The sequence below is a fragment of the Gambusia affinis genome, linkage group LG10 (genome assembly GCF_019740435.1).
Source record: "Gambusia affinis linkage group LG10, SWU_Gaff_1.0, whole genome shotgun sequence".
Lineage (NCBI taxonomy): Eukaryota > Metazoa > Chordata > Actinopteri > Cyprinodontiformes > Poeciliidae > Gambusia > Gambusia affinis.
This window is the reverse complement of record NC_057877.1, coordinates 27,679,618-27,694,020: the sequence shown is the minus strand read 5'-3', so window position 1 is coordinate 27,694,020 and position 14,403 is coordinate 27,679,618. Positions and strand designations below refer to the sequence as shown.

Genomic DNA, 14,403 nt, shown 5'->3' with positions numbered 1-14,403 from the left:
ATGGATTATAAGAAAATACAAAACTTAAGTAAAAATTACGAGAAAAAAGTAAAAACTACATGAATAAAGTCATAATATTAAGAGAATAAAGTTTTACGAAAATGGAAAATAAAAACTCAACTGAAGCCAAAATCAGATGCAAGTTAAACCAGTTTTTTCTTTTTGTAGTTGAATATAAAAATAAATAGATATCATGAATCAAAATGCAGATTAATACACAGAGACATTTTAAAAACAAAAAATGTGATAAAAAAGCGATTCAAAGAGCGCCGCATGTCAGTTGTGTGAAGAGACGATCCAAGATGAAACCTCTGGTCTCTTTTTAACACCCTTCATTTTCCCCTCAGACACAGAAAGTGAAGCTGCTAAATAGTGAGAGCAATAGTATCTCCTGTAATCACACTTGTCTGTCTGCAGGCTATTGACTCTGGTTAACTGAGACCTACTGTGTGTGTGTGTGTGTGTGTGTGTGTGTGTGAGAGAGAGAGAGAGAGACTCAGCAGAAAAAAAGGACAGAGTTTCATGTGTGTCAAATGATCATTTTATGCATTAATGTACCTTTGATAATCTCTTATCTGTCTTTTCATGGAGTCAGTATTAGCAGTCACACTATCACATGTCTAAAAATCTTCAATCTGTCTCTTAAAGATGAAATATTAGTAGCTGAACATGCAGTCAACATGTGAAGGTAAAACGTTTCCATCCTGCAGTTTGTGTCCTTCCCTCTTACCTTTCTTCAGCCTGTCGTCTGTACGCCGCCCCCTCTTTTCCTCTCTCCTTCCTTCTCTCCCTCCCTCTCTTCCTACCTGCCAGCTGTTGCTCCGGGGCCTCCTGGCTCCTGCAGTTTGCCCCCAGACAAAAGAAGGGATGAAACAACGACAAAACCGAAAGAAAACCCAACGACAGCCATGAACTCCTTTGTTCCCTCTCCCATCGCTGTTACCTTGTTGGGTCCCGTTGTCTGACGGCCTGTTTTCCTGGGGGAGATTTCCTGGATGCTTGTGTCTGCGTTTTATAACGGTCACTTGATCTGCATTCAGGAGAAATTAACAACGAGAAAAACATCTTCAGTTTTCCTTTGAGGGCTCAACAGATCAGTTAAGCTCCTGTGTTAAAATGTCAGGACTGAAAATTGAAACACGTAACAACGACTTTAGAGGGATTATTTGTTTGTAAACAGCAGATTCGTGACATGACCGCAGAAACAGCCTTTAAACTCTCAGTGGGTGCCAAATTCAGAAGTTGGAGGCGAGTAAAGCACAACTTCAACACATTTTCACTCAAGTAAAAGTAACAAGTAGCCATCTAAGAAATTATTAAAGTAAGAATAAACAAAGTATTTGGTAAAAAAAGACTACTCAAATATTAACTGGTCATTTAATATTTAAAAATAACAATTATGTTTGGCATTTTAAACATCAAATTCATATAAATATTAGGCAAAATAAAAAACTTTTCCAAATCAATTTCTTTATAATAGCACACTTAAAATAAGACAGAACTAAGCAACTTTTCAGCAAGAAATAGGAACTTGTTTTAAATCAATAATTCCTTAATATTGATGAAAAAGTACTAACTCCATTGTCAGATTAATTTGCTTATAACATATTTTTATAAGTGAAATAATCTGCCAATAGAAGTAGTATTTTGTCACCAATATTAAGGTTTTATTGACCAGTTCATATATCTTGCTGAAATGTTACTTGTAAGTTACTTTTGTCTTATTTCAATGGTGCCAATGTATCTACACTAGAAACTGGACCACAAATACTTGGTAAGATGCATTCAGAGACTTGTATTGAGTAGAAAATACAGACATTTTGCTCAAGTAAGTGTAGCAATACTTCGTAATAGTTACTCAAGTAAAGGATAAAAAGTACAGGAGAGTAAACATATTTCTAAAAGTATATATTTTCCAAAAGGTTCCTCAATTAAATGTAACAGAGTAAAGGTAACTAGTTACTACCGAACCTTCTAGGAATATTACAGCAGGTTTGTTCACCAAGGTGGATCAGCAGTGCCTGTTAACAACAGATGCTATCATCCAATGTCGTCTCTGCAGTCCAGACCTTGAACTCTTGGCAGGAAGTTTCCGTCCATGTTTATTTGCCTTGTTATTTTGCTGGCAGCCGTTTACATTCTACCCTCAGCTTTTGCCGATAACGCACGTGATGTCGTCAGTTCCGCTGTTGCTAGGATACGGACACAACACCCCAATGCATTTGTGGCAATATCTGGTGATTTTAATCATGCCTCACTCTCTGCTACACTGCCAAGCTTTCAACAGTTTGTCAGCTGCTCCACCTGAGAAAACAAAACTTTTTCACAAAAGTCAGGGACTCAAATGTCCAAAGCAAGACCTACGCTGGGGAAATCAAATCATAACCTTGTGTTTCTCTGTTCAGCATGCAAGTCCTTTGTTCAGAGACGGCCTGTAACAAAAACCACTGAAAGAAAGTTGAAGAGGAAGAAGCCCTACAGAGTTGTTTTGAGGCTACGGATTGGATTGCTCTTTGCCAGCCACATAGAGATGACATCAGAGCCATGGCTGAGTGTGTGGACAGCGTCTGAACAGTGAGATGCTTCCCACCAGTGAACTAAAGCAACTGCAAAACAAGAAAGAAGCATTTAGGGAGCAAGACAGGGAGTTATTAAAGAGTATATCTCTCAAAATAAGCTATATAGACAGTAAGGAGAAAAGATATAGAATAAACTGCAGAGGAACATTATCAGGGATGAAGAAGATCTCATGCTTCAAGCAAAAGAAGGATCAGATAGATGGAAGTAGGAACAGAGCAAATGAGCTAAATACATTCATCAGATTTAGTTTTTCTATTATTATTATTATTATTATTATTATTATTATTATTATTATTTATTCAATAAAGTATTTTTGAATTCGAATTCATGGACAAATGTATTCATACGAGCAAGTTGATGACCAGCATGGGTTTCTCAACAAGATATAGCTCCAAAATATCAAGCAATTTCACATAAAACTAACTCTTAAGATGCAAAGTCAACCCTCTTTTTCTTAGCTTACATATGTAGCTTAGAAGAAAGTTGACTTCACAATTAGACGCCTTGAAATCTTTAAGAATTTCCTGCTCTTTTAGACACTCTACCTTCAGCAAGTCAAACAATGTTTCTTCATAAAGTAAACATTCTTAGGAGCGTTGGACTGAAAAGCAGTTGGTATGATAAACTCTACCGGGTGTTTGCTAATTGCTGCTTCACTAGTCTGTAGGATCTGAGTGATGATCTGAGGAGGGTCTCTGTAGAAATAGGGGCGCTTTGTGAGAGCATGTTAGGTATTCCTGAATGGTTGCCATGGGAGATTCAAAGTATTCCAGGTATGTTTTTGATGATGGAAAAACATTATAACATGATTTGTTTAAAAAGCTAGAAAAAGGGATACATTTTACATAACACCTTCTGTGAAAAATAAAACATTTTTCAATTTTAAGGCTTTTTATACAGCTTTGTAAGAGGTGCCAATAAGTGTATGAAGCTAGTTTACTGACAACTGCTTTACACCTCAAGCCACATTCAAACATACATTCATTTCAGCTTCTTAGACGGTGGAGTGCAGCGAGTTTTATGTCTCAACACCGCATGAAAGGATCCAGAGACAACGTTTCGCCCAAGGACACTCCAGCATGCGGAGCGAGACACTGCTAACCTTGAGAAGAGCTACTCTCTTCTGAGCGCAGTGTGAAGAAAAGCTGATGCTTATTTGTTCCTGAAAGCTCTTCGAAGTTCACGTCATGATAAAGTCAACATTTGTTTTGAGTGTCTCCTTTCTATGGGATAGCGCAACTTTCTAAACTGTTCCCACAACAGAACTGAAGAAATCAATTTTTAAAAAAAAGTCTCTTATGATGAAGACAAAAATCTGAAATGTTGCAATAAAAAACTAAATTTAATGCAAAACTTTAAAGGAATCTTGTTCAAAAATAAATTTGTGCTCGACGTGTATACATGAAGATAAAATGACCAGTTTTACATTAAACAATGATTCTAGTAAAATGTGATTTATCAAACATATATAACTTTTAAAAAGATTTTCCAGAAAGGTGTCTATTTTAAAGAACATGTTGTAAAATGTTGTAATTTTCCTTTTAGACAAAAAGTTGTTTGTGATGCACAAAAACTCTCCCCTTAATATTGATGATAGAATATTTTTCATCAACATTAAGGAATTATTGACTTGGACAAGCTGGTTTTCAGTGGGGTTGCCAGGTAACGGCCCAGGTTTCAGTGGGGTTGCCAGGTAACGGCCCAGGTTTCAGTGGGGTTGCTAGGTAACGGCCCAGGTTTCAGTGGGGTTGCTAGGTAACGCAGAGGTGCCTGCTGATGACGTTGCATTCAGAAGGCTTTTGGAACAGCTTCCTTTCCAGACACCTAAAAACATCAACTTATTGCTAAAAACACGGTAAATGGACTGAACTTAAAAAGCGCTTTTTCAATCATTTTGACCAGTCAAAGCACCTTAAACAAGAACCACATTCACACTTATTTAATTCAATTTCCACTTGGGAAATTAAATGAACTCATCAGTTCAGATTCTTCAAAAAGTCGTTGAAGATGGCGATGGCTGTTGGCAGGAAAGATCTCCTGTAGCAGTCTGTATTACAACAAATCTGAAGACAACTCTGACTGAAGATGCTCTGTTTTCCCAAGATAGAGAGGATGGACCCGGTTGTCCATCATTTTCTTGATCCTATAAAGATTCCTTCTTTGCATGATCTTCTCCAGAGGTTCCACAGTCGTCATCAGAGCAGAACCAGAACCAGAACCAGAACAGAACCAGAACAGAACCAGCCTTCTTTGTAAATCTGGGTGCCTGGCTTGTTTTTATAAGCACTAGTGACCAAAGCGGTTCGCTGAACTCATCAGTTCAGATTCTTCAAAAATGTTGAAGATGGCGATGGCTGTTGGCAGGAAAGATCTCCTGTAGCAGTATTACAACAAATCTGAAGACAACTCTGACTGAAGATGCTCTGTTTTCCCAAGATAGAGAGGATGGACCGGTTGTCCATCATTTTCTTGATCCTATAAAGATTCCTTCTTTGCATGATCTTCTCCAGAGGTTCCAATCAGAGCAGAACCAGAACCAGAACCAGAACCAGAACAGAACCAGAACAGAACCAGACGTAAATGGTTTCTGTAAATTGTCAAATGTGAGTTCTGTATAGTATTTCCTTTAAAGGCAGCCTGTCCTCTGCTACATCCATGATGTGCAACAACATGCGGGGTCCGTGCAGCTGTCACTGTGTGCAGTCTTCCCCGTCTATCTCAGGTGGAGTATGTTACTGCTAATGCCTCCTCAGATTCCTCTGACGCTCTCCCAGAAGCCCCTCTCTTCTCCACAATCCTCTTTGCTCCCGGTGTCCCTGAGCACCTCGGCGCGGTGAAGGTGGATTGTCTTAATCTCTCCTTTTCCTTCGGAAAATGGCTAAGCCAACCCGAATGTCACTCCAAAAACCAACTGGTTACAAGCAGATATGTTTGTTTCCATGCTTGATTTTTTTCTCTGTATCCCTTCATGTAACCTTGTCACTTCTCTCATTTTCGCTGCAAAAATATAAAATCTTATCAATTTAATTTGGTCCAGATTCTAAGTTTGTCTTGAAATAAGACAAACCAACTTAAAAGTAAATTTTCAGCAGGATATAGAAGCTTGTTTTAAGTAAACAATTCCTTAATTATGACATAAGTTATGTTATAAAATAATTTAAAATTAACTTAGAAAATGGGAAAATCGTCTTGTTATAAGTTTAATAATCTGCCAAAACAAACAATATTTTGCTGAAAAGTTACTTGTAATTTAGTTTTGTCTTATTTCAAGTTTGCTCTAGAAAGTAGACCAAAAATACTGGGTAAGATTTTGTGTTTTTGCAGTGTTACAAAGAAAGTTGGGACACCTTTCTGAAAAAATCCAATAAAAAAATCACTGAAATCTGAATCTATTCTGTGTATGTGGGAGGAGGAGAGTGAATAATATCTGTGCTGCTGTGAAGCAGGAGACCCCCGGGGCTCCAACATGAAAAAGGCCTTTAACTGTTATTACTGAGGACAAAGACACACAAACTGAAAAGATACAAAACGACCACAAACCACAAACGTAATTTGTGGTTTCTCTGTTTCCCCAGCTGTGTACTTTACCTGTGATTTTGCCTGTTTCACAACACTTTGTGTTCACTTTACATGTTTTGTTTAGTTTTTTCCATTCCAGTTTAGTAATTGTGCTTCTCCTTTTGATCTTTTTAGTTTAACGGTTTGGCTCTTACAAGCAGTTATTTGGTTTTTTGCTGCATGGCTGACTCTTTGTGTGTCCTTGTGATCCTTTGAGATCTTAAGGTTTGTCGCCATTGTGGAAAAAAATGTCTTTGTCTTCGATTTTGTTTAAGCCTTTTCAGGTCTGTTTTGTTTAATTTGGGGTTTTTTTAGAACCTCTTAATTTAATTTTGCACCTCATGTTAGTGCCGTTATACATTAGAAAGTGAACTGATTTTATTTTTGCTCCACTTGCTGACTGGGAACGGTTGAACATCTCTTTTCACTGCAGTGCTGCCAAGCGGAGTTGAGGTCATTTCAAGGTTGAGCAAGTTCATAATAAACAAAATAAGGAGTGAAAAACAAGAGCAGCAACACGTTTTTGTTTTTTCTGCTGAAGCAGTAAATCCTGAGCCTGCCTTTTTGTCTCCAGTGTTTTGGGTTTTTTGGGATGTTTTTAGCAGAGCTGCTATTAGCCTTCATGTTAATCCCCTCAGAGAATAAACTCATTAGAACATTAATCACTGGATTCTAATTACCTCTCTCTCTGTGTGTCTCTAATTCAGGTACTTAGACGAGCCACCCCTCTCTGAACCCATGGGGGAGAAGTTACAGTAAAATGAAAAAATAAATCAGTCAAGCGAGGTCCTTGGCTACAGGACGGATGTGTTGGCTTGTTTCCTTTAAATTTTTTATCTAAACTTTGCAAAGCTGAGCATTGAGGCTGATGATTTGAGGTTTTTGAGCAGTTTTATTCAAGTTTTCTAAACATTTGAAAGACTTCTGGGTCCTCAAAATGCACATATTGAGAACGATCATGAAACGTTTAGATGCGATTATTACTATTATGAGTTACAAATTGTAAATGCCCATTTAAACTGTTTATTTAAAGGGAATAATTAGGGGAAATTCACTTTTTGCACATTTTATACTTCCACTTCAGCCTCAACAGTTTCTGAAAACAGTTCAAGCAAACAAAGAATAAAACATAATTTACATAATACATTTAAAGAACTGCACCGTTACCTAGCCACCCCAGGTGAGTCTGGCCTGTTACTTAGCAACCAAATGGGAGTTCCAGCAAGTTTGGTCAGCTGTGTTCACGTTTTTGTTGTTGACTTAACATTCAGAAACCTCTTGCAGCATTGTTGTTGGTTGCACAGGAGGCTCCACTTCTACTTTTCAAAGATGTGCAGTTGTATAATTGTGCATCTTTTTGCAGCCATTTACAAATGAGAGAGTGAACGTAGAGTTGGGGGGCGTGGCCAGCAGCAGCTTATCTGGGTTCAAAATGACAAGACGCCCCAAAACAGCTGCTTCTGAAAGGAGCTAAAAAAAACCCTCAAAATCTCGTTACCTAAGAATGATTTTGGGCAAGAAATGTAATAAAGATGTTCAAGGAAGAATGTCACCTTAAACCAGATAGAAATAATGCTACATTCGATATCTGAACAGCAATCTGACTTCTGGGAGGGTTTTCTTCAGGTGGTTCATGGAAAATGTTTTTATTGAAGTGACTGAACTGAAACTGAAAATCTTCCTTTCAGCCTTTAACAGGAGCTCCAACTACTGATGGAAAGCTACAGTTAAAAAAAGGAAGAGAAACACTAATTTAAGGGAGTTTACAGATATAAAAGTTTTTTTTACTCTCACTTCAGATGGTTTTGCAGTTTAAGTGTTTAGTAATGTTTTATTTGAAATTATTTGAGTGATCAATTGTTTATGATGGCGATGAATCAGAAGAGCAATCAGCTTGAATTAAACAACATTAGAGACTATTTTCTGTTTTTTTATATCTATGGCTTTCTGTTTTTCCTGTCAAAGCCTTTTTTTAAAAATGTTCTTCAGATTTATGTGATAGTTGAATTATACCAGAAGGGATTTAATCATGCAGGTCAAAGCAACTATTAAACAGAAATACAGCTCTCATGAGACACCTTATTATTATTATTATCATTACTATTATTATTAAACTCTATTTAAAATGTGTGAAAGGTTGTAAACTTTTGTTTTAATTAATGCCTCTTTTGTCTGATTTAAAAAAAGAAAAACTAAGACTTTAATTTCCAGCTTGTTTTTGTTGATTAAAACTAAGAAAACAATCGAGTCTGAATGAACCCAATTAAAACGATGTTTGGTTCCAAGGTTAACGTTGAATAGTGGTTTTCACTTTGTCTCTCAGCACCAGCCAACCTGAAGTGGAATAACTCTTAGTGTTTTAAGGACCTTTTGTTTCAGCTGAATATTTCTGCAAACATGTTTACTTCCTGCTCAGGAAAACTGTTATTTTTTCTCCGAGTGTTTTGGACGTTCACCATCTTCTGCAGTCAAATCCAGAAGGAAGAGCGCCACCTGCTGAAAGTCATTTCTCTGATACTTTGGATGTCACGTTATCAGAGGTGGGTAGAGTTCCCAAAACGTTTCCTCAACTAAGAGTGGAAATACTTCATAATAAAATTACTCAAGTAAAAGTAAAAAGTACAGCGTAGTAAAATACTCCTAAATGTTAGAATTCCAAAAAGTTACTCAAGTAAATGTAGTTGAATAAGATCGAGGAGCTTGATTTAAGAAAATAATTCCTTAAAATTTATTTTTTTAAAGTTCTAGTTCCACCTATAATGAGACATTTTCCCATAAATTAAATCTGCCAGTTGGACTAGAACTTTCCCATCAATATTAAGGAATTATTGATTTGAAACAAGCTCCTATATCTTACTGAAAAGTTATGTGTAAGTTGGTTTTGCCTTATTTCAAGTGTACTGAGATATTTACATTAAAAACTAGACCAAAAATACTTGGTGGTATTTTGTGTTTTTACAGTGCATGGCTGATCTTTCTGCAGCAACCAGAGTTGGGTAGTAACTTTAATTCAACTTTATATTTTGGTTCGTCCGATGATGTCATTTTTAAATATTAGATGATTGATAATTTGATCAGTTACTTCAGCAGACTTTTCAACAAAATACTCATTTACTTTTACTTGAGTAAAAATATGCTGTAGTAGTGCTGCTCATACTTATAATTTTTACTTCCTCTGGTCCTCTGCTGATCAGACTCGGACTTTAATTTGAGGTTCTGGTTGCGTTCTGTGGTGTTCTGAGGGACAGGAGGGCATTTTGCCAACTTTTTTGTGAGGATGTGTGTGTTTGTGACGGCTGAGGATGTGTGTGTTTGTGATGGGTGTGTTTTTGTCAGCTGGGAGGACACTTCCTGCCAACAGGCCAGAGCAGGCTCAGGGAGGAAGGAGGATGGCAGTGAGCCGTGGAGGTGCAGCTCCTTCTCATCACACGGGACCACACACACACACACACACACACACACAAACACACACAAACACACGCACACGCACGCACGCACACACACACACTCCCCCCCTCTGATGCTGTTCTCCACATCTTCTCCTCTCAACTTAAGTGGAAACAGAAAATTAAAAGCGGCGTCAGGTTTTCATATTCTGAGTGCATCGCAGGATCCGAAACCCCGACGCATTTAGTCGGCTTAGGCGTCACTTTAAACCTTACGGGTGTGTGTGTGTGTGTGTGTGTGTGTTCTGGGTGGGACTCTTTAGCTGTCAACTACACACAACCTATGATGCAGGGTCTTAGCGGTAGTTTCTCATGGCTGAGTGCTCAGGACACACACACACACACACGCAGCCGGCGTTGACAGGTGAAGGTAAACGAAGCAGAACTCTGCTAATCCGCCTCTACCTGGGAGACGCAGAGCGAGAGGTGAAGCACGGAGAGAACGACGTCAAGGGTAGCCGTGTTTTCTTAAACGCTAAAATCTCACCGAACGACGATAGAAACGCGCCGCAGTAAAGCAAAGGCTGCTGCTGCAAAGCTGCACATCCACGAAAACAATCTGGTTTTAGAAAAATATTCTGGGGTTTCAGGAAAACTGCAGGAAAACACGTTTAATCAGAAGATCCAAAAGTTGTACTCAAGTCAGAGTAGCACCACTTCAACATATTTTTACTCAAGTCAAAAGTATCCGTCCAAGAAAATACTCGATGAGAGTAAAAAGGTATTTGGTAAAAAGTCTACTTAATTACTGAGTAACTGATCAAATTATCAATCATTTAATACTTAAAAAATATAAAGTTAAGTGGAAATTTTGGTGTCTGAAGGATGAAAATGATAACTCATAAAAACTAACAAAAATCAGGCTAAAGAAAGTTTTTTCAAATCAGTTTCTGTCAATAAAAATCTTATGAAACTAACAAAAACTGCAGGTGTGGTTCTGGTGATTTTTGTGGTTAAAACATGTTGGTTTTTCCTTCAGTGGATAAAAAACTGAAATTTTACTCAAGTAAGAGAAGAAATACTTCATAAAATTATTCAAGAAAAAAGTACAGCGTGGTAAAAATACTTAAAAAAAAGTATCTCAATCACGTTCAGATTATTCATATTTTCTGGATATATTTGTGCATTAGGACATAAACTCTTTCCACTAAAGGGATTTTTATGAAAACAGGAACTTGTTTATTTCTGAAGCTATAAATCGTTTTGATTTCTACAGTGACAAGATATTAAAGACATTTCCTTTTCCACGATGCGCTGCACCTTTTAACCAGGTTTTGTTGACGTAACTGTGTATTGTACAGGTTTTATAAACTAATCCTTTGCCCATGCCGTAGTATCCGCCGCTGGTGAAAGATGGTTATTGATGCAGCATTGTCTGAGGAATCAGCCTAAGCTCGCATCCTCTCCCTTTTAGAGCAACATTTCCTCCTGATGGCTGCAGAAACCTTCAAATGAGACTCTGCAGTATGTCACATTTCACTCTCAACACACTTTCTGATCTAGAGGATCTTTCACAAACTGACAGACTGCTTTTATTCTTGCCAGCATTGAAAACGATGAGTTCACTGGAGGACAAACTGCTTTAAGAATGAAATAATTACATATATAAACAGGTGTACTTAGACATTTCATTGATTCTAACTGTCCAACTGCTTAATAGCAGGTTTGAAATGACAGCAAACCTTCAGTAAAGATCCACTTTATACCACAGATGCATGTCAGAATGATGAAGATGATGAGCTACAGCAGCAGAGGACCACACTAGGTAACCAGAAAATTATTTACACAGAATAGACGTGATAAAGTTTTTATTTTAGCTGCAGAACTCAGATGAAAGGGTCATAAATAAAATGTTTATCAACAGTTTGGACTGGTGATGTAGAGATGGAGTGAAACCGGAACAGAGGGTGTGTTCACACGCAACAGTCCGGTACAATCGATTCGATTTGGGACCAAACATCACAACACTTGTTGTTTCCAGCTGCTGCTGTTTTCTTTCACACCGAGTCCAACGGCACTAATACATAAAAAATCCCTTTCAAACTTTTAATACAATAAAAATCCATTTTGAAAAAATAAAAATAGACGAAAAAATATATCACTTGGACTAATTTATTTGTTTTTTTTGGTTGGCCAGTGACTTCTTTTGACTCTTTCAACTTTTGAAAAGTTTGAACACCCTGAGGGTCCAAACTTTCACTCATATTTTCTTTATCAGCATATTTATGAACATTTCTGAGAACTTAATTAAAGTAAACATCTAGAAACTTAAATCTATCTCAGTGCTAAACAAAAATATAAAATCAGCTGAAATCAAACAAAATGTGTTGCTCCTGTAACAAAGTGCTGAATAAAAACACTAAAGAAAACAGCGGTTAAGACTACAAACTCCATTTGGGGATGAACATAGTAAATAGAGAAGTAAATAAATCTACAGCAGTCATAAACATAACTTTCCAAAGAGGATTACCGACATGCAGGCCTGAGAAAACAGCAGAAATCTGCATGTCAAAGCCGGAGTGTTGGTATAAATTTAGATGCAGATGGAGCCTGACAGGCAGGCAGGGGAGATGTTATCATGCCAGCCTCGTGTTGTTTTTTCAGGTGCTTTTAAAGCAAGTTGGACCATGCAGCTCACCTGCCCTGTCTGCCCCTCACACACACACACACACACACGCACACACACACAGGAATACCTCACATCTCTCCCTCCACGTTCGCAGTTCTTGAGGAGTATCTTTCAGCTTCACCATGCGTCTCTCCTTCCTTTCAAATACCTGTATACATTTCTACATTTTTTCCTCCATCATCCTCCCCCTCTACTCTCTCTTCCATCTTCCTCCTTTTCTTCCTTCAATCACACCGCCCTCACGCCTCCCAAGCCGTTGTTTTAAGTGAGTGTCATCAAGCTCACAGATGTTTAGCACCATTTTACCGTCGCTCTGTCACACACACTTACATGCAACGCAGACACACACACACGCATACACACACACACACACACAAAGAGCAGGGCTGCTGGAGTAATCATGTCATGTAAATTACCCAGCATACCAAGAGGCCTCTTCACCTGCAATCAGGCTCTCAGTGCTGCAGAGCAACCCGCATTCAGAAACGGAAAAAAATTAAAAATGAAACTTTTTCCCCCCAAATTAAAGTGCAAGAAGGGGAAAATTTCCTCGTCTTGCAGGAATGTAATTTAAGAAGAAGAATACATTTTGTTTGATATCTGCAGTATTACTGTAAAGAAAGGTGAGCGACAGCCTGAGTTTCCATTGACCATAAAGTTGCACAAATTTGGTATTATGTAAATAAATTTGCTTAATGGAAACACAAAACTCACGTTTTTCTGCTTCTCAACGGCATCGAAATTAATGTTTGTTGAAAAACTGCAATGAAAACCCTTTCACATCACATATCAACAACAGGATGTTACTACTGGTGGAAACGACAAAGAAGACGACAGGAAGTGGTCGTAGGATGATGGAGCTCCATGGTTTTTTTTTTAGTTACCCCATGAATAAATTTATTCAGATGCAATTTTAATGCATTTCTCATTTATTGGAAACACTGCAATTGTGAAGTTGCAGAATATTGACAAGGTTTTGCACATGATTGTGATGAAATAATGCAGTAGTGTGGGAAAGTAGCATTTTTATGACTTTAAGATTCTCCATGTGTCCCACTAACAGAAACAATAAAGAAACATTGTTTTAACGTCAAGTTAAAAAGTTTTATTTAAAATTATCTTTGTAGGTTGTGATATATTACATGTTTGGTCATCAAAGGAAGTCAAACGGTAAGGTTCAGTTTCTAGTTGGACCCAGATGCACACAGAACTAGTTCCAGAAAAGTCAAGAGGTTTTAAAAATAAAGAGTTATAATCCCGTCAAAAAGGGAATTTTAAACATCCACTTAAATGGGTTCTGTCTACTGACTGGAAAAATGTTCAAATTGCAAATAGCTGCTTATCTGCTCTGATTTTAATGTTCAGTCACTGACAGGTTTAAAATTAAAGGTTTGTTTTTATAGGGAATAAATACTTTACACTTTTAGATTTAGCTTTTACTTATCTTTCCCTTGTTGGTCTTTTGGTTTCATAAATTAATCCATCTTTACCTGCTGATCAGTGGAGAGTTGTGGGCGGGGCTAATGCTCATCTCCAGACGTCATTGGTCGAGAAATCGGGATTGGACCAATCACCACTTCATCAGGAGGAACTTTGCTATAGTTGCATAAAAGAAAAAAAAATTCTATTAATTTAAAATGAAAATACAAAAACAGTGGAAATGGAACATTAATTACATAAAATAAAACTGAAGACCAATCGAATGATTTGCTGAATTAAGAAAAATTTAACTTATTTTGATAGCAATGATGTAAAAAATAATAATTTTAGAATGAATCAAACGTCTACGGAGATTGATTTGTTTTTCTATGACTTTGTCTCCAATCTATTACGAAACGATAAACATTTAGAGGCGCCTACATATATTTGTTAGTCCAATGATGAACATTTGTAAACTTTTTGAAACTGAGAACTCCTGATAGATGCCGGTAATACATTGACAGATGAATCAGAAAGGTTTGCAGTCAGTCTGGAATAGCATTACCACATTTAGAATCCAACATTTGACCCAAACGGACCAGTGTTTTTGTTATTTTGGATTTTAATAATGAGCAAAACTGAAGTATGTTAGAATTAAATTTGCTTTCAGATGGGGACCTGTGACTGCCAGGCCTTTTTCTGGGATTAGATTTGTGCTGTCTCCCTCTGCAGTTTGGAGAAATACTTGTCCTTACATGCACAGAATCTCAT

The 14,403-nt window shown here is 37.4% G+C and overlaps 1 long non-coding RNA gene across 1 annotated transcript; it reads right to left on the bottom strand.

Annotated features, from left to right (window-relative positions):
* Positions 1–452: 452 nt before the first annotated feature.
* On the bottom strand, positions 453–13,803 carry LOC122838456. The gene is made up of 3 exons (XR_006371897.1): positions 13,704–13,803; positions 944–1,030; positions 453–838 (listed from the first exon to the last, which is right to left on the bottom strand). It is a non-coding gene; the product is annotated as an uncharacterized LOC122838456 (long non-coding RNA).
* Positions 13,804–14,403: the final 600 nt, after the last annotated feature.